The 21772-nt window shown below is 47.0% G+C and overlaps 1 long non-coding RNA gene across 1 annotated transcript in view; it reads left to right on the top strand.

Moving 5' to 3' along the window:
* The first annotated feature begins 1213 nt into the window (after positions 1-1213).
* Positions 1214-21772, top strand: part of LOC307236644 — a 50282-nt gene continuing 29723 nt past the window's right edge. Inside the window, exon 1 of the long non-coding RNA XR_013844387.1 lies at positions 1214-1821. This is a non-coding gene — a long non-coding RNA (uncharacterized lncRNA). The remainder of the gene's footprint in view (positions 1822-21772) is intronic.

Genomic DNA, 21772 nt, shown 5'->3' with positions numbered 1-21772 from the left:
TCCAACTTGGGGAGCACATGCACTGACCACATTCATTTACACCCCAACAATTTCCAGCTTCATGCTCATCACTCTGTCCGACACTCTCGTCACCTCCAAAACAGTCTTGACATATTCTTCCTTCAAGACCATCCCTACCCCATTTCTCCTGCCATCCACTCCATGGTAGAACAGTTTGTACCTAGCTCCGATACTCTTGGCCTTACTCCCCTTCCACCTGGTCTCTTGTACACATAGTACATCTACATTCCTTCTCTCCATGTATGTGACAAATAAAAAAATCTTGAATCCATCATGTCAGCTGGCTCTCTCTCTTTACCTTTCATAGGGCCAATGTTCAAAGTGCACTGATTATACACTGGCTTTTGCAACCCCAGTGGCTAGATTAAATATAAAATATTTGTACGAAATATAATATAGTACAAATATAATAAAATACAAATATTATATAGTACACATTTAATAAAATACAAAACAACAAAATACAAATATAATATAATATAAATATATTATAATACAAATATAATAAAATACAGATATAATGAAATACAAACACAATATAGTAGAAATATATTATAACACTAATATAATAACATACAAATAATAATCTAATAATAAAATACAACAATAATATATTACAAATATTATTTCATACAAATAAAATAAATACAAATATAATAAAATGCAAATATGATAAAATACAAGTACAATAAAATACAAAAATAATATAATATAAATATAATTAAATACAAATAAAATAAAATACAAATATAATATAATACAAATATAATAAAATACAAATATAATAAAATGCAAATTTAATATAGTACAAATATAATAAATAGAAATGTAATTGCATATAAATCTAATAAAATACAAATATAATATAGTACAAATATATTATAATACAAATATTAGAACATAATATAATAAAGTACAAATATAATAAAATTAAAATATGATATAGTTCAAATATAAAAAACTACAAATATGACATAGTACAAATATAATTAAATACAAATATAATCAAATAAAAATATGACTTCGTACGAATATAATAAAATTCAAATATAGTAAAATACAAAGAAGACGAAGTAACAAGAAAATATATTTCATGTGTTTGGAGTCTATTTTTAGACCCCGCAGCGGTCACGTGGCAGGAGAACGACGTCAGTAATGTTGTTAGTGGAGTGAAAGAGAGAGAGAGGAGAGACAGGGAGAGAGAGACAGGGAGAGAGAGACAGGGAGAGAGAGACAGGGAGAGAGAGACAGAGGTAGAGAGAGACAGGGAGAGAGAGACAGAGGTAGAGAGAGAGAGAGACAGGGAGAGAGAGACAGGGAGAGAGAGACAGAGGGAGAGAGAGACAGGGAGAGAGAGACAGAGGGAGAGAGAGAGAGAGAGAGAGACAGGAGAGAGAGAGAGACAGGGAGAGAGAGACAGGGAGAGAGAGACAGAGGGAGAGAGAGAGAGAGAGAGAGACAGGAGAGAGAGAGAGACAGGGAGAGAGAGACAGGGAGAGAGAGAGAGAGACAGGGAGAGAGAGACAGGGAGAGAGACAGAGGGAGAGAGAGACAGGGAGAGAGAGACAGAGGGAGAGAGAGAGAGAGAGAGAGACAGGAGAGAGAGAGAGACAGGGAGAGAGAGACAGGGAGAGAGAGACAGAGGGAGAGAGAGAGGGAGAGAGAGAGAGAGAGAGAGAGAGACGATGTGGTAGAGAGACACCCAGCCAACATGGAGGATCGTCACCGTGTTTTCGTGGAATAACGGTGACAGTTGGATCCGTTTCGCCAGAACCGGAAAGCAGCGCGCGGACCGCCACGGTAAGGAGTCATGGGACCGGGGTGAAGGGAGGGGAGGAGAGGGGGGTGAGGGAGGGAGGGAAGGAGGGAGAGAGAGATGTAAGCAAAGCTAAGGGTCCTCCATGCTACCTCCAGGCTAGCCTCCATGCTACTCTGTATGCCCGCTCCAGAGGCTCGATCAGGCGTGTGGCGGGCGAGGGTGTTTTTCCACGTGTTTCCAGGTGTTTCCAGGTGTTTTCAAGGTTTTTCAGGTGTTTGTAGTTGTTTTTCCATCTGTGTTTTCAGGTGTTTTTCCAGGTGTATTTCCACATATGTTTCCAGGTGTTTCCAGGTGTTTTTCCATGTATGTTTCCAGGTGTTTACAGGTGTGTTACCATGTATTTCCGGTGTCTTTTCAGGTGTTTCCAGGTCTGTTTCCACGTGTTTCCGGGTTTTTTTTCCAGGTGTTTCCAGTTTTTTTGTGGTGGTGTTATGTAAAGGGCGAGGCTTCCACACTGCCTGGCAGTGTGATGCAGTAACACACCTGGCAGCACTGGAGTGTGTGTGCGTTTGTGTGTGTGCATGGAACTTTCTGACACACGCACACACACACACACACACCTGGAGTGGTCTGTGACCTCATGACCCTAAAAGGAGGAGGAGAGAATGAGAGAGGTGGACTCTGGAGGTCTCTGGGTCTCAGGAGGTGGTCTTTGGGGTCTCAGGTTGTCTCTCGAGGTCTCGGGAGTCTAAGATGGATTCTGGAGGTCTCGGGGGTCTCAGGGGGTCTCAGGTGGTCTCAGGAGGTCTTGGGGTTCTCAGATGGTCTCAGATGGACTCTGGAGGTCTCGGGGGTCTCAGGTGGTCTCTCGAGGTCTCAGGGGGTCTCTGCTGGTCCCAGGAGGTCTCGGTGTTCTCGGAAGGTCACAGGTGGTCTCAGGATGTCTTGGGGTCTCGACAAGTCTCAAGTGGTCTCAGGAGGTCTTGGGGGTCTCAGGTGGTCACTGGAGGTCACAAGTGGTCTCAGGTGGTCTCAGATGGACTCTGGTTGTCTCTGAGGGTCTCTGGAGATCTCAGGAGGTTTCAGGATGTCTCAGGTGGTCTCTCCCACCCAAACACTGAAAAGGAACCAAACATTCTATGAAATTAAAATCTATACAGGGCTATTCAACTGGCAGTTCGAGGGCCAAATGTGGGCTGCACATCAATGTGGATTGGCCCTTTGATGGTAATCTAACTTCCTGTTTCAGTCTGTTGCTTATTCTGCATCATATGTCAACACATTGCTTCTTCCAAAAACATCACTGTGATGTTGCTGTAACTGTGGTGATCAGATACTCTAACCGTGGTGATGCTGTTGTGGTCCATCTCCGTCTGTCCAAAATTGGGACCACATTACACGATTTTCAAGGTAGATTTGGCAATGATTTGAGATAGGGAGTTGTGGTGGTCCAGGGTAGTCCAGGGTGTTCCAGGGTAATCCAGGGTGGTCCAGGGTAGTACATCGTGTCCTGGCAGTGACACAAGTCACTGCTACCCCACAAGTGAGAAAATGAGGCCTCTTCCTCCAGTTGTCCCCATCTGCCGTGTCCGAGTGCAGCTCATCCGTGTTTGTGAGGCCAGTGTGTGTGACGACGCTCCTTGATCTTGTCACTCTTGGCATTTCATTGTAGAGAATAATTTTTTCACTCGTGGTCCTGCCACGATACTTCAAGGGCCATGGGCAGCATCCAGGTATAGCAGTCATCCAGTGACTTCTCTGTCTTGGTTGTGAAGATCCATGTCTCCAAGCCATAGAGTAGAACTAACTCAATCGTGGAAATGAAGAGTGACCTTTGGGGTCTTGCGCTGAGGGTCGACATCCACACTTTCTTCACATTGTGGAGTGCCGATCACGCCAGTCCTCGACTGGTCCTGAGACCCTTCACACTGGACTCTAGGCACCAGGATATTTAAAGTCAGTCGTGGTTTTGAGCAGCGTGCCATCTCTCGTATGGTGTGGAAGGTAACGTCGGTGGTTTATATGCAAGCACCTTGGTTTTCCCCACATTGAGCTGCAGTCCTATCTTCAGACACTCCACTGACAATAAGAGGGTGCGGGCCTGCTCCACCATATCTGAGACGAGCAATATGTCGTCTGCAAAGTCCAGGTCATTGATATTCACTGGAGACACTCTGCGACTCTTGTTGGACCAGGGTGAAGCCTAGCTCCTCCTCTCTCCCACTGATTGCTCTCCTCAGCTCTTAATTGAGCATGATGATGAAGAGGTATTGAGTGAGAGTGTCACCCTGCAGTACTCCCACCAAGATGAACAGCTCAGTGGTACTGTCAGGCGTGGTGACCCTGGTTCGGGTGCATGTGTAGCACACTGCCACGGTTTTCACGAGCTTCTCCAGTATCCTAGAGACCCTCAGGATGTCCAGTGTAGCATTACCACTACAATATGGTATTTAATGTTTAATTATTCATTAATAATTAATCATTACATAAATAATTGATAATCAATAATTGTCTTGTAAGGGCACCACCTTCGTTTTGCTTAGTCGAAGGAAACAGATGGGTTTAATTTAAATAAATCAGTCTCATCTAAAGTGTGCAGTTTGTTTCTCGTTCAGTGATCACAGTACTAACAGGAGCTAAATATCACAAAACAACCTCGTTAATAATAAAATAAACATTTATTTATTATCTCAAATACTTGGTAAGAAAATGTAATGTAAAGAAACGAAAAATAAAGAATGAAATAATAAGAAATCAATAAAAACAGATAGGAAACCCATTAACGGAAGATAAAGTCATCACTTTTTGGCAGTAATGGAGAGTGTGTGATCATAGATATATTAAAGGGACCGGGCGATTAAATGTTATTCTAAGTTCTCTGACTTGTTCAAAATTTAGTACCCTCGCTGGACTTTTGTCGAAACTTGACTAGTTAAAATTTACTTTAGAAATATGGTTGTTCAATTGCAAAAAAATTAATCGAAACTTTGGTGATTATAAAAACAAATCAAAACTGAGAAATTTGACTTGTGGTGTGCTTTGCAGGCTAGACGGTTTAAGTAAACCAAAAAGAAGAAAAGTTACAAAAAGGAAATTTGAAACTAAACAAAGACTTTAAAGGGTGGAGCTCCGGGTCGGAGAGAAGATGATGTAGGGATTGATCCCAGGAAACACGTAGACACAATGGCTGTCTCCTGGTTTTGTTACTAGGTGAAACGGGGCGTTTCTTGAAGCCAATCCGTCGGGACGTCAGGTGTCTGCCCAGCGCCCATTTTAAGTTCACAATCTATTTTATTTGCTATCTAACAATCTAATTTACATAAAAATATCACACAAATATTTCTCCATTTGACCGTCAATCCAGTGATACGTTTCAACATGGCACCCATGATACATTTGAGGAGGGGTAAACACTGGTTAATAACGCTTTGGTTTCACAAATGAACGCTTGTACTTGTTAATGAAAGAAAGAGATATTAAAACATGACACACTTATTTGAGTGCAGTGTTGAGAAGTGACAGGGGCGTTCTTATCTTTCCAACCACCTGGGGGCGGATTTTGTATAAAAACAGACGATGATTCCAAAATGGTCCTTTGGGCGTGTTATCAGTTCATGGGAGGGGATCTGGGGGAAACGCCAACCTTTGTGCGACTTTTGTGGGAGACAGTAGAAGGGTATGGTGTATGTATTTGTTTTACAAAGGCCCGGGATGTTATTCTGTGATGTCCTTCTGTGTCAGAGGAGGTCTTCAGCCTCAGTGCCTGGCGTGGTGTCTTCAATGTGCGTATTTGAATGTTCGTCAGGGTGAGACAGTGGGAGAGTAGGTGTAGTTTCTCCTTGGATTGGGGTCTGTTAAGTGGTTTCACATCTGTCTGTTAATTGTCTTTGTTGGTCTGTTGGCCAAGAAGGCCAGTTTGCGAACCAGTGTTCCAGATTAGTTATCCTTGCAAAAGTGAAATGGGTTAATCCTTGATTCTGGAACATAGTCCAGTATTCTGAGGCATTTACACTATACCAGCATCTTTACATTTACATTTACATTTAGTCATTTAGCAGACGCTTTTATCCAAAGCGACTTACAAGGGAGAATAACATTCAGCTACATTGCGACAGAGATTAGTGTAACAACAACATTGGTGTAACAATAAATACTGCAAGGTGGTGCTAAGTAATTGTAGATTAGGACAGGAGATACTCACTGAAGAGCTGGGTCTTCAGGTGCTTCTTAAAGACAGAGAGAGAGGTCCCCGCTCTGGTCATTTTTGGCAGCTCGTTCCACCAACGTGGAACTACAAATGAGAATAGCCTGGATTGCCGTGGCTGTATGGCCGGCAGAGCCAGGCGACGCTCATTTGACGAGCGCAGCATCCGGGGGGCAACATGTGCTCTTACAAGAGCATTTAAGTAGGCGGGAGCATTCCCAACAATCACTCTGTAGGCCAGCATAAGAGACTTGAACTTGATGCGGGCGGCTACAGGTAACCAGTGGAGCTCGATGAGCAGCGGAGTGACATGTGCCCTCTTTGGCTGGTTGAACACCAGTCGCGCCGCCGCATTCTGTATCATTCTGTATCTTTTCCCTCTGGATTGAGTCGAATGCCTTGCCGAAGTCTATTGAGGTTATTACCACAGGAAGGTTCTTGTTTTTGACCCCCGCTATGATTCTCAGTGTGATGATTGGCCGTACAGCAGTCCTCTTCTCACAGAACCCGTTTTGTATTGTTCTCAGAGCAGAGTCGAGAACTGGACAAGGTAGATTAAGCACCATCCGGTTGATGGTCTTCATCAGAAGAGAACTCAGGCTAATACCCCAATAGTTGTCAGTACATGTGAGATCTCCAGATATGGGAACTGGAACAATATTGAGGGTGCTCCATTGCTCTGGAAGTTTCCCCTTCTCACACGCGTTGTTGATGAGGTCAAGCATGAGGTCATCAATTTAAGGACCTCTGGAACAACACTGTCTTTTCCACAGCTCTTTCTACCCTTCAGCGACCTTTTCGCTTTGTCATAATCCCCCTGTGTGAAGGGCCCATCCTTAACTCTAGGTCCTTTAACACTCTATCCACATCCGACTCCTTGTTCAGTGTCACCGGCTCAGCACCAAGAAGGTTCTTGAAGTGGTTGTACCATGTCTCGACTCACTCCTTTGATTCAAGAGGGTTTTGAGAAACCTCTATGAGCAACCTCATTGATCAGCTTCAAGCTCATGTCTGTATCAGTCTGTAAATCAGTCTGTATCATTTTGTAAATCAGTCTGTATCAGTCTGTATCATTCTGTAAATCAGTCTGTATTGGCCTCCACCAGTCTGTAAATCAGTCTGTAACAGTCTGTAAAGCAGTCTGTGTCAGTGTGTATCAGGCTGTATCAGGCTGTATCAGGCTGTATCAGGCTGTATCAGTCTGTATTAGGCTGTATCAGCCTTCATCAGTCTGTAAAGGAGTTTGCATGTTCTCCCCGTGCTCACATGGGCTTTCCTTGTAACATCAGTAAGGAACCCTTAGCCAACACATGGGTTTCCTCCTTGTAACATCAGTAAGGACCCCCACCCAAACAATGGGCTTTCCTCCTTGTAACATCAGTAAGGCCCCACCCACACATGGGCTTTCCTCCTTGTAACATCAGAAAGGACCACCACCCATAACATGGGCTTTCCTCCTTGTAACATCAGTAAGGACCCCCACCCAAAACATGGGCTTTCCTCCTTGTAAGATCAGCAAGGACCCCCCACCCAAAACATGGGCCTTCCTCCTTGTAACATCAGCAAGGACCCCCACACAAAACATGGGCTTTCCTCCTTGTAACATCAGAAAGGACCCCCAGCCAACACATGGGTTTCCTCCATGTAACATCAGTAAGGACCCCCACCCAAACATGGGCTTTCCTCTTTGTAACATCAGAAAGGACCGCTAGCCAAAACATGGGGTTTTCTCCTTGTAACATCACTAAGGACCCCCACCCAAAACATGGGCTTTCCTCCTTGTAAGATCGGCAAGGACCCCCCACACAAAATATGGGGTTTCCTTCATGTAACACCAGCAATGACCGCCACCCAAAACATGGGCTTTCCTCCTTGTAACATCAGTAAGGACCCCCAGCCCAAACATGGGTTTCCTCCATGTAACATCAGTAAGGACGCCCACCCAAAACATGGGCTTTCCTCCATGTAACATCAGTAAGGACGCCCACCCAAAACATGGGCTTTCCTCCATGTAAAATCAGTAAGGACCCCCACCCAAAACATGGGCTTTTCTCCTTGTAAGATCAGCAAGGACCCCCACCCAAAACATGGGCTTTCCTTCTTGCTGTGAGGCAACAGTGCAATGCACTGCGCCACCGTGCCACCTGTGGCGATAGTGGCGCCGCCCCTTGCGGTCGCCTGCGCCGGAGCGCCGGTCGACTTTTGCACATTTTAGTATTTTTTTCCATTTTTTTATCATAATGTCCGCCAAAAAAGCATCGGCAGTTACCTCTTACGACGGCGATGCACTCATGGATATAAAAACTTCCCTAAACAAACAACTTTGGGACTTTTTATTCGTGGAAGCAGGGTGGTCAAGGAAATCCTATGCTGGAAGATGCTCGACAACAACAAAAATAGAGCCGCTGTTCCACGAGCGGGCCCACAGAGTGAGCACCGAGGTAAACGAGGCGGCATTCGGGTCAGAATGAGGATGCAACCTTACCGTCCACCTCTGCTAAGCATCCTTCTTGCCAACGTTCAGTCTTGCCTCGTGTTCCAACGAGACACGAGGAACTGTTGCGTCCTCTGTCTGACAGAAACATGGTTGAACCCACTGGTGCCGGATGAAACCATCCGTCCAGCCGAGTCCTTCTCCGTGTTCCGTGGCGACAGATATGGGGAGTCGGGGAAGTCCAAAGGTGGAGGCGTCAGCCTAATGGTAAACAACCGCTGGTGTAACCCCAACAACACCAGGTTTCTCTCCCGCTCCAGCTCGCCAAACCTGGAACAGCTGACCATCTTATGCCGTCCATTTTATCTACCCCGGGAATTCAGCACGGTCATCATCACAACCATTTATATCCCACCACAAGCGGACACCGACGCAGCACTATCGGACCTGTACGACGTGTTGTGCGGATTTCAAAATAAACATCCCGACGCGGCTGTGGTGGTGACTGGGGACTTTAACAGTGCAAACCTTTAAAAAGTTCTGCCTAATTTCCACCAACATATCACGTGCGCCACCAGGGGAGATAGAACTTTGGACCACTGCTACACACCTTACAAGAACAGATACCAGACCGTCTCGCTCCCTGCTTTCGGGAAATCTGACCACGCCACAATCTCGCTGGTTCCCGTTTACAGGCATTTGATCGCGCGAGAACTGGTGGTGACGAGGGAAGTGAAGCGGTGGACGGACCAATCAGAGGCTGCGCTTCAGGACGCACTTGCCCACGTAGACTGGGACATGTTCCAATCAAGTTCAAGTGACGTCAGCGAGTTTATGGAGGTGGCAGTGGGTTTTGAGACTATGGTAGCAGATAGCATCATACCCATGGTGAAAGTTCACACGTGACTGTGTGGCCAGGTCCAGCTCCATCACCATCATCAAGTTTGCTGACGACACCGTTGTCGTGGGCCTGATCACCGACTGCATGAGAAGGCCTACCGCGAGGAGGTGGCTGACCTGGTGCCAGGACAACAGCCTACACCTGAACGTCAGCAAAACTAAGGAACATCATCGGGTAGACATTTGTAACTGGTCCCCATGCGTGGCTATATGCTGCCCACTGCTCCTGGCTGCCCCCTGGAGGAAGGACAAGTAGGGTGGGTTACGAGAGAATGAGAGAATGACTTTCACCAGCATCGTTTGAAACGTGTTTGTTGTTCACCGTCACCGCATGAGTGCCTGTGTTGTGGTGTGTGTAACAAATCAAGATTCTCCTTCAGTCAGTATCAGTCTGTAAATCAGTCTGTATAAATCTGTATCAGTCTGTAAATCAGTCTGTATCGGTTACTAGGTTATGCCGAGTGAACCCAGGTGCAGAGAACGAGGCAGAGGCGAGGTGGCAAAAATAAAGGTTTACTTGAAACAAGTACCAAAAACGGACAAAAAACAAATAAGAATTTTGTGGGCTTGGAAACAAGAGCGTTGTCAGGAGGCTAGACAAACTCAAGACTGAGCAAGGAAGGACACAAAAGACAGGGTATAAATAGGAAAGACAAAACGAGACACAGGTGAAACATATGACATAATGAGGCTGGGTAATCCGAAACAGAAACAGGTTAAAACAAAGCAACATTGATGAGGCAGTACTAGTGGCATCTAGTGGCCGATGCCGGAAGGACCTGTGCGAGCCCTGACAGGACCCCCTCGTCCAGGAACGGCTCCTGACGTTCCCCCAGGAAGTGCCGGGTGGCGATGGCGGACATCCCGGACCAGGGAGGGGGCGACAGCAGAGCAGCCATCTTGTAGAAGAGAGACCTACTAGAGAGAGAATAGAGATGAGAGGGGGGGGGCTGTCCGCATGACCCCGGTCGCCTCGAGCTCGGGAGAGAAAGTTGGCCTCGTCACGGTTCTCCCTACCCTGGACGAGAGTTGGCCTTTCCCGAGAGCTCAGGGCAGGACGAAAGGAAATGACCCGGGAGCCCACAGTACATTACATTACATTACATTGCATTTAGCAGACGCTTTTATCCAAAGCGACTTACAATTATTCAAACACCGACGGATGCAGCCATCAGGAGCAATTAGGAGTTAAGTGTCTTGCTCAAGGACACTACAGCATGCTTGCAGGAGGAGCCTGGGATCAAACCAGCAACCTTTGGATTACTAGACGACCAGCTCTACCTCCTGAGCTACCAGTCCCCAGTGGTAGCTCAGCCCCAGTACAAGCAGCAGTGCTCCCTCATCGCCTGTCACGTTCAGACCGAGAGAGCCGTGTGCTGCCTACTTGCATAGGCTCCTCCATCGATGCTGGAGACGGGCTCGGGACAGCTCGGAGATGCTCGGGAGACGTCGTCCCCAGGACTGCCCTGCGCGCTGGTGGTGGTGAAGCGGAAGAACGACGTTCCCCTCGTCTCTCCCGGAGGCGGTTGTCCACCCGAATAGCTGTTTCGAGGAGCGTGTCCGGGTCATCCTGCGCCTCCCGGGATGCCAGCTCGTCCTTGACACCATCAATGAGACCATCCTGGAAGGCTGCGATGAGTGCCTCGCTGTTCCATCCAGACGCCACTGCGAGGGTGCGGAATGTGATGGCGTAATCGGCTACGCTCTGTACCCCCTGGCGGAGCCGGAGTAGCCGTGTTGACACCTCCCTCCCACTGACTGAGTGATCAAAAACTCGGCGCATCTCTTCGGCAAAAGCCTGGTAGCTGGAGCAGGCCGGGGTTTGCTGGTTCCAGATGGCTGTGGCCCAGGAGAGTGCTTTGCCTGTGAGTAGTGTGACAATGTATGCCAACCGTGAGCGCTGGGTGGGGAACTGTGATGGCTGGAGCTCGAAAGCCAGGGAGCATTGCGTCAAAAAGCCACGACAACCTCCTGGGTTACCGTTGTACCTCTCTGGCGCCGGCAGTCGTGGTTCGCGGTGATATGGAGGACGCGAGTCCATGGAAGGCAGCGCTGGCGCAGGAGCCATAGGTGGAGCCTGTGCCTGGCTCTGCTGGACGGGCTGCGCGAGGGAGGACCTGGGCGAACCCTGACAATATCAGTCTGTATTCCAGTCTGACAGTCTGTATCAGTCTTTAATAACAGTGTAAAATAAGTTTCTATCAGCCTGTAAATCAGTCTTTTTTACTGTGTTAATCAGTCTCAGTCTCAGAGAGACTGAAACTGAGTTTTTTCCCGCAAGCCATTAGAACTGTCAATGCTGACCTCACCAGGGGTCCTCACTGAGCCATACACATAGGCTCCACTACCTTCTGTACTGTATGTAGCATACTGTACCGAATACTGTATCACTGTTCAGGGTTGTTCGTGATGCCGTATTGCTGCGCCGTACTGTTGTATACTGTGCTGTATTATCCCAAACACTACCTCACTTTATTCACATGCCACTTTAATGCACATATCTGTATATACACAATTGCCTATTCCATATACATAAGCATATTCCCTCTATCTATTCCATTTTATTTCATTTTATTTTTATTGTATTTTATTTTATTCTATATATTTTTATTTTATTCTATAAGTATTCGACTTACTGTATTACGTTTTAGGAGTCAGTTAGTTGGGCTATTAGAAATTTTTCCTAGGACATATTGTGTGTTATCTCCGGGTGTGTTGCATTACATTTCACTGCATATATGTATGAAAGTATGTATATGTATGAACGTATGTATATTAATGAAAGTATGTATATGTATGAAAGTATGTATATGTAAGTGACGAATAAAAATCTTGAGTCTTGAATCTTGAATCTATATCAGTCAGTTTTTCAGGCTGTACCAGTCTGTAATCAGTCTGTATCAGTCTGTAAATCAGTCCATCAGCCTGTATCAGGCTGTCAGTCTGTAAATCAGTCTGTATCAATCTTTATCAGTCTGCAAATTAGTCTCTAAATCAGTCTGTCACTCTGAATCAGTCTTGTATCAGACTGTAAATCAGTCCGTATCAGTCTGTAAATCAGTCTTTATCAGTGTGTGAATCAGTCTGTATCAGTGAATAAATCTGTCTGTATCACACTGTTTCAGTCTGTAAATCAATCTGTATCAGTCTGTAAGTCAGTCTGCATCCATCTCTAAATCAGTCTGTATCTTTCTCTATCTGTCTATAAATCAGCCTTTCAGTCTGCATTAGTCTCTATCAGTCTGTTTCAGTCTGTAAGTCAGTCTCTATCAGTCTGTCTCAGTCTGTCAATCAGCCCATATTTAAGTCTGTATCATCCTGTATCGGTCTGTAATTAAATCTGTAAATCATTCGGTTAATAAGTCTGTATCAGTCCGTATCAGTCTGTATCAGTATGTAAATCACTTCGTATTGGTCTCTTAGTCTGTATCAATCTTTAAATTAGTCTATACCAGTCTTTCAATCAGTCGGTATCAGTCATTATCAGTTTGTTAATCAGTCTGTATCAGTCTGTAAGTCACCCTGTAACAGTCAGTACCAGGCTGTATCAGTCTGTACCAGTATGTATCAGGCTGTAATCATTGTTAAATCAGTCTGTAGGAATCATTTAGTCAAGTAGAAATTCTTAGGTGGCTATTGTGTTCAGTCTAGAACATATTGTGTGTAATCACCGGGTGTGTTGCATTGACATTTCAATGCATATATGTATCAAAGTATGTATATGTATGGGACGAATAAACCTCTTGAATCTTGAATCTTGAATCTAGGAGAGGGGCCGGGGGGCAGATTAAGGGAGAGAGGTGCAGGAACAAACAAAACAAAGGGATAGATAAAACTAACCGAAACTAACTAATGGGGAAAGGCCCTGGTGAAAAGGTGGGTCTTGAGGGTTGTATTAAAAGTGTCCAGGGTCGGGGCGTTACGGATTACAGGAGGGATAGAGTTACAGAGGGTGGGAGCTGCCACACTGAAGGCTCTGTCCCCAAAAGTTTGTAGTCTGGTACGCGGGATGGACAGCAAACCCATGTCTGAGGACCGCAGGTTCTGGGATGGAGTGTGCTGGTTGAGGAGGTCGGACAGGTATTGGGGGACAAGTACATAAAGGTATGTGAGGAGGAGGAATTTGTAGGAGATGCGGAACTTGAGCGGGAGCCAGTGGAGGTGGATGAGGCTGGGGGTGATGTGCTGCGAGGGCTTGGTGTGAGTGAGAACCCTGGCAGCTGAGTTCTGCCCAGACTGGAGCCTGTCCAGTCTGGGCAGGCTCCAGTCTGCTGGAAACCCCGGACAGGATGTTGCAGTAGTCCAACCGGGAGGTGATGAAAGCATGGTGAGGGCTTCTGCCACGGAGTCTGAGAGTGAGGGACAGAGACGGGAGATGTTTTTGAGGTGATAGAAGGCAGACTTGGTGATGGATTTGATGTGAGACTGAAATAAGAGGGTAAAGTCCAGGATAACACCCAGGTTGCGGACCTCGGGAGATATTTTGATGGAACAGCCGTCGACGACAAGGAGGAGATCTCCAACCTACCGGAGCAGCGGCTTTGGGGCCACAACCATGAGCTCTGACTTTTTGCTGTTGAGTTGGAGTAGGATAGTTGTCATTCAGGTTTTTATAGCATGGCGGCAGTTGACCAGAAACTGTGGGGGGAGCTGAGTGGATGGTGAGGTGCTGAGATAAAGCTGTGTATCATCAGCATAGCAGTGGAAGTTGAGACCATGGTGACGAATGATCTGGTCGAGGGGGAGCAGATAGATGATGAAGAGTATTGGACCGAGCACAGAGCCTTGAGGGATGCCATGGTTTACAGGGGCATGGGGGGAGGAGGAGCCGTTGATGTTGACAAACTGAGTTCTGTTTGATAGATATGATTGAAACCATGAGAGAGCTGTACCGGTGATGCCAAGGAGGTTGGATCGGCGTTTCAGGAGGATTGTGTGGGAACATTACATTACATTACATTACATTTAGCAGACGCTTTTATCCAAAGCGACTTACAATTATTCAAACACCGACGGACGCAGCCATCAGGAGCAATGAGGGGTTAAGTGTCTTGCTCAAGGACACTACAGCATGCTAGCAGGAAGAGCCTGGGATCGAACCAGCAACCTTTAGATTACTAGACGACCAGCTCTACCTCCTGAGCTACCATCCCCGTACGCGGGATGGAAACTGTGTCAAAGGCAGCGGAGAGGTCCAGGAGGATGAGGATACTGATGTTACCGGAGTCTGCAACGATTAGGAGGTCATTGATGATCTTGATTAGGGCAGCCTCTGCTGTGGTGTGCTCTGTAGGATGCAGGGGTTCGTAGAGCTCATGGTTGGACAGATGTTGATGGAGCTGGGTGGCCACTGCTCTTTCCAGGACCTTACTGAGGAATGGAAGGTTGGAGATCGGCCGGTAGTTGTTGAGATCGTCAGGGTCTAGACCAGGCTTCTTTAGGATGGGAGTGATGGAGGCGATTTTAAAACTGGGGGGAACTGTACCAGATGCTAGGAGGGAGTTGATTATGTCTGTGATGGAGGGGCAGAGGGTAGGAAGGCAGGCCTTCACCAACGCCGTTGGCATATGGTCCAGGGAACAGGTGGAGGCTTCGGCTTTGGTCACCAACCTCGAGACTAGTGAAGCGTCCACTAGGGAGAAGGAACAGAGAGAGCATTGGGGGCAGAGGGGGCCAGCTGAGGCACACTGCCCAGTGTCTGGGACATGTTGAGAGGAGAGGGGGCAGGGACCAGGAGTTGTTGGTGAATGGTGTCCACTTTAGCCTGGAAAAATTCCAGGAACTTGGTGCAGAGGTCAGGGGCATCAGCAGTGTGGGAGGAAGCAAGGAGACGGAGCATACAGTTAATGGTGGTGAATAGTGTTCTGGGGTCGTTTTGCTGTGAGCCAATAAGGGTTGAGTAATATTTTTATCTTGCTCTTGGAGAGTTCCTCCTTGTAGGACCGCACATGGTCTTCAAAGGCCAGACGGTGGACGGTTAGGCCAGTTCACTTGTAGAGCCGCTCCAACCGACGACTGGTAGCCTTCATGGTGCGGAGGTCGGTGGTGAACCAGGGGGCGGGGCGGGTATAGCATACAGTCCGGGATTTAAGAGGGGCCAGAGAGTCCAGGCTACTGGATAGATCAGTGTTATAGTGGGCGACTAGGATGTCTGGCGAGGTGTCAGGGGGGGCCAGGGCCATGTGGGTCACAAGCAGGTGAGATAGAGCTGGTGCACCCACTGACTTTATATTCCTGAAGTTGATGGTATGACAAGGGCGCTGCATGGGCAGGGGGACAGGGACGGTGAAGAGGACGGCGTGATGGTCCGATACTGCCAGGTCCAGGCACTGCAGATGGGAGGGGGGGTACCGGTAGAGCAGACTAGGTCCAAAGTGCGACCTTTAACGTGGGTGGGGCCTTGGACATGCTGCATGATTTTAAAACAGTCCAAAAGTGGCATGAATTCAGCAGCGAAGCTGTAACTGGAGGAGTCCACGTGGATATTGAAGTCTCCCAGTAGAAGGGTAGATGGAGACTTGGAGCAAACAGAGGACAATAGATCTGTAGCTCAGACATGAAGGTGGTGGAGGCCTTGAGGGGGCGGTATATGAAGACAACCTGGAGTTGAGGAGACCCAGAGAGTGAGAATCGAATACACTCAAAAGATTCGGTGTAGGGATTTCCTTGACCCGGATGTCAACTCGGTGGATGACAGCCAGCCCACTGCCACGGCCTACGAAGTGGGGTTTCTGAAGGCACACATATCCCGGGTGAGTGGCTTGGTTGACTATTACAAAGTCCTGCTGATATTGCCATGTCTCAGTTAGACATAGAAAATCAAGTTCTCTGTCAGTGATAATGTCATGGATAAGTAGTGCTTTATTATTTAAGGAGCGGGTGTTGAGCAGCCTGAAGGAAGCTGTAGAGGAGTCAGGCAGGATGGGAGGAGTGATTCTGTCAGCAGAGACCAAGGGCTTCAGACAGCTGGTGCGCACGTGATGTTTGTTGTGATGACATCGATGCAACACAGAAGTGCGCAGAGGATGATATTACAGTAATAGCGTTAGTGGAAACCGAGTGAATAAACTTGTGTCGGGATGCTCGGTGTATATTGCGGGGGTGTTCTAAGAGTCTGAGTGATTTAATAACGTCCAGACGGATAGGCGCAGCTGAACATGAAAACGTCCGAAGAACGAGAGAGGAGTATTTGAGCACCATATCAACAGCAGCAGATAGCCAGCAAGCTATGAGCCGAGAAGGAGGAGACGAGCCTGGGACAGCCGCAGCCTGCAGTGTAATGACAGGAGTAGGAGAGAAGTCACGGACAGTCCAGGTAGCGTGCCAAAAATCAAACCAGTGGGGGATAATCCAAGTATCAAGGAAGGAGGAAATCCGAGCTGAAGACCCAGGAGATGAAGCAATCCTGCTAGCTAGCAGAGATAGCTTGAAAGCCGGGCGGGGATGCTAACAGCTGATAGGCAGCTAACATTACCCCCTGACAGCTGATCGGCAGAGAGTTGAAGTACCATAATATAAAAACAGAAATCCACAATCTTCATGCTGTTGTAACAGGATGGTAGTATGAAGCATACTATGCATTCAATGTTGGTTTTTCAGCCTTGCCGCTTATGTGCAGAGATTTCTCCAGAATCTCTCTGAATCTTTTTATGATATAATGGACTGTAGATGATGAAATCCCCAAGTCCTTGCAACGTTAAGAAACGTTCTTAAACTGTTGGACTATTTGCTCACGCAGTTGTTCACAAAGTGGCGAACCTCGTCCCATCCTTGTTTGTGAACGACTGAGCCTTTCAGGGATGCTCCTTTTATACCCAATCATGGCACTCAGCTGTTTCCAATTAACTTGTTAACCTGTGGAATGTTCCAAACAGGTGTTTTTTGAGCATTCCTCAACTTTCCCAGTCTTTCGTTGCCCCTGTCCCAACTTTTTTGGAACGTGTTGCAGGCATCAAATTCAAAATGAGTGAATATTTACAAAACAATAAAGTTTATCAGTTTGAACATTAAATATTTTGTCTTTGTAGTGTATTCACTTGAATATAGGTTGAAAAGTATTTGCAAAGTATTCTGTTTTTATTTAAGTTTTACACAACGTCCCAACTTCATTGGAATTGGGGTTTGTAAATCATTTTATATTAGTCATAATCAGTCTGTATTAGTCTCTATCAGCCTGTAAATCACTCTAACAGTCAGTATAAGGCCTGTATCAGGCTGTATCAGTTGTTAAATCTGTCTGTTTTTGTCTATATCACTCTGGAAATTAGTCTGTCAATCTGTTTCAGAGGTTAAATCAATCTGTATCATTCTGTGAATCAGTCTCTATTAGTCATTATCAGTCTGTAAATCAGGCCGCATCAGTCTGTATCATTATGTATAAATCAGTTTCAGTCTGTAAATCAGTCTCTTTTATTCACGATCAGTCGTATCAGTCTGTATCAGCCTGTTAATCAGTCTATATCTGTCTGTATCAGTCTGTTAATCAGTCTGTAAACCAGTCTGTATCAGCCTGTATAAGTCTGTATAGGTCTGTAAATCAGTCTGTATAAGTATATAAATCAGTCTGTATTGGTCTGTATCAGCCTGTAAATCACTCTGTAACAGTCATTATCAGTCTGTTAATCAGTCTGTATTTCCTGTATCGGTCTGTAAATAAGTCTGCTTCTATCAGTCTGTAAATCAGTCTGTATCGGTCTTTAAATCAGTTTGTACAGCCTGTTTCAGTCGGTATCAGTCTGTAAATCAACCTGTTAATAAGTCCTGTATCAGTCGGTAAATCTGTCTGTATCAGCCGGTATCAGTCTATAAATCAGTCTATATCAGTCTATAAATCTCTCTGTGTCAGCCGGTATCTATTTGTATGTTGGTCTATATCAGTCTGCAAATCAGTCTGTACCAGTCTGCAAATAAGTCTGTATCAGTCTGTAAATCAGTCTATGAATCAGTCTGTAAATCAATCTGTAAATCCGCCCACCACCCAGCCATTCATTCATCCAGTCTTCCAACCATCTATCTATCATCTATCCATCCATCCATGCATTGAATCCATCATCTATTAATCATGTTATCCTTCCCTTCTCTCTCTACCCTCTGCTTGCTCAGGTGTACTGTTGCCACGGCAGCAGTGCTATGGTTGCCAGGGATAATATATATATAGAGAGAGAGAGAGAGAGGCATAGGAACATTGGTCTGAATCAGGATTCTTTGTCAATATTATGATAAATGTAGTAAACAGTCAACTGGTGACACGTCAGTCTGACGCCACCACTCACCACCACTGTCAGTCGGACACTGACACCGTGTCACTGTCAGACTGACACCGTGTCACTGTTAGACTGACAGTGTGTCACCAGCAGACTGACACCATGTCACCAGCAGGCTGACACCATGTCACCAGCAGGCTGACACTGTGTCACTGTCAGATTGACACCATGTCACCAGCAGACTGACACCATGTCACCGTCAGTCCGACACTCTCACCATCAGACTGACACAGTGTCACCAGCAGACTGACACCGTGTCACCAGCAGACTGACACCGTGTCACCAGCCGACTGACACCGTGTCACCAGCTGACTGACACAGTATCACCAGTATACAACACCGTGTCACCATCAGACTGACAGTGTCACCAGCAGAATCAGTTAGTTAGTCAAGTACAAATTTTAGGTAACTATTGCATTCAGTCGAGAACATATTGTGCGTCACCGGGTGCGTTGCATTGACATTTCACTGCATATATGTATGGAAGTAGGTATATGTATGTAACGAATAAACCTCTTGAATCTTGAATCAGACTGACACCGTGTCGCTGTCAGACTGACACTGTCACCATCAGACTGACACTGTGTCACCAGCAGACCGACACTGTGTTACCGTCAGACTGACTGTCACCAGCAGACTGACACCGTGTCACTGTCAGACTGACACTGTGTCACTAGCAGACTGACACCATGTTTCCATGAGATTGACACCGTGTCACCAGCAGACTGACACTGTGTCACCATCAGTCCATCACGTGTCACCATCAGACTGCCACTGTCGACATCATACTGACACCTTGTCACCAGCAGACTGACACCGTGTGGCCGTCAGACTGACACCGTGTAACCAGCAGAATGACACAGTGTCACCAGCAGACTGACACCGTGTCACCAGCCGACTGACACCGTGTCACCAGCTGACTGACACAGTATCACCAGTATACAACACCGTGTCACCATCAGACTGACAGTGTCACCAGCAGAATCAGTTAGTTAGTCAAGTACAAATTTTTAGGTAACTATTGCATTCAGTCGAGAACATATTGTGCGTCACCGGGTGCGTTGCATTGACATTTCACTGCATATATGTATGGAAGTAGGTATATGTATGTGACGAATAAACCTCTTGAATCTTGAATCAGACTGACACCGTGTCACTGTCAGACTGACACTGTGTCACTAGCAGACTGACACCATGTTTCCATGAGATTGACACCGTGTCACCAGCAGACTGACACTGTGTCACCATAAGTCCATCACGTGTCACCATCAGACTGCCACTGTCAACATCATACTGACACCTTGTCACCAGCAGACTGACACCGTGTGGCTGTCAGACTGACACCGTGTAACCAGCAGAATGACATCGTGTCACCGTCAGACTGACACCGTGTCCCCGTCAGACTGACACCGTGTCACCATCAGACTGACACCGTGTCACCGTCAGATTGACACCGTGTCACCAGCAGACTGACACCGTGTCACCAGCAGACTGACACCGTGTCACCAGCAGAATGACATCGTCTCACCGTCAGACCGACACCGTGTCAGGATCACACCATGTCACCGTCAGATTGACACCGCATCACTAGCAGACTTAGACTGTGTCACCATCAGACTGACACTGTGTATCAGACTGACACCGTGTCACCATCACACTGACACCGTGTCACCGTTAGACTGCCATTGTCGCCATCAGACTGACACCCTGTCATCAGCAGACAGACACCGTGTCACCAGCAAATGATATCGTCTCACGTCAGACTGACACCGTGTCACAATCAGACTGCCACTGTCGCCATCAGACTGACACCGCGTCACCGTTAGAGTGACACCGTGTCACCGTCAGACTGACGCTGTCACCTGCAGACAGACGTCATTTCACCGTCCGACTGACACCGTGTCACCAGCAGAATGACATAGTTTCACCATCAGACTGCTACTGTCACCATCAGACTGCCACTGTCGCCATCAGACTGACACTGTGTCACCAGCAGACTGACACTGTGTCACCAGCAGATTGACACCGTCTTACCATCAGACTGTCACCGTGTCATCATCAGACTGACGCCGCGACACCATCACACTGACACGTGTCACCACCAGACTGACACTGTGGCACCAGCAGACTGACACCATGTCACAAGCAGACTGACACCACGTCACCAGCAGACTGACACTACGTCACCATCAGAGTGACACCAGCTCAGAGTAACACTGTGCCACTAGCACACTGACACCACGTCACCAGCAGACTGACACCGTGTCATCGATAGAATGACGCTTTGTCACCAGCAGATTCACACCGTGTCACCAGCAGAGTGACACCGTGTCACCATCAGACTGACACCGTGTCACAGTCAGACTGACACCTTGTCACCAGCAGACTGACACCATGTCACCAGTAGACTGACACCATGTCACCAGCAGACTGACACCGTGTCACCGTCAGACTGCCACCACGTTACCTTCAGATTGACACCGCGTCACCAGCAGACTGACACCGTGTCACCATCAGACTGACACCGTGTCACCATCAGACTGACCTTGTGTCACCAGCAGACTAACACCAGCAGAATGACATTGTGTCACCGTCAGACTGACACTACGTCACCATCAGAGTGTCCTGTGTGTCCTGTGTCTGGCACCAAGATGTGAGCAGCAGGTCAGATCAGATGTCCTGGAAGTTAGAGGTGGGCCCCCATGGATTCGGCTTGTTGTTTCAGTACATACCACAGATGCTCCATCAGATCGGACCCTATCCCCGCTCATCCCCATGATGTCCAAGAAAAGGTGATTCATCAGACCGGGCCATCTTCTTCCTTTGCTCTGTGGTCCAGCTCTGATGCTCATGTGTCCATTGTAGGTGCTTTGGGAGGTAGACAGGGCTCATCATGGACACTTTCATCAATTTGTGATACAGTAGTTCTTCTGTGGGATCAGACCAGATGGGTTACACTTGGCTCCTCACGTGGCATCAATGAGCCTTGGACCCTGTGGCAGTTTCTCCGACCACACGCCACCCAAGAGGCGTTTTCAGGGCCCTCCGGCACAGAGACACAGATGACGTTATAGACATCAGTATATTGGAGAGAGGAGGCTAGGTGGATCAAGCCAGGAGCAGATAGAACATTTTATGACAGGGCTCCTATCCCTAGTGTGTGTGTGTGGGTGGGGGTTTTTACCTACTGC

This window comes from Zeus faber (assembly GCF_960531495.2).
Source record: "Zeus faber genome assembly, chromosome: 11".
In the NCBI taxonomy this organism is placed as follows: Eukaryota; Metazoa; Chordata; class Actinopteri; order Zeiformes; family Zeidae; genus Zeus; species Zeus faber.
The sequence above is the reverse complement of the archived record's forward strand: the minus strand, read 5'-3'. Positions and strand labels throughout refer to the sequence as shown.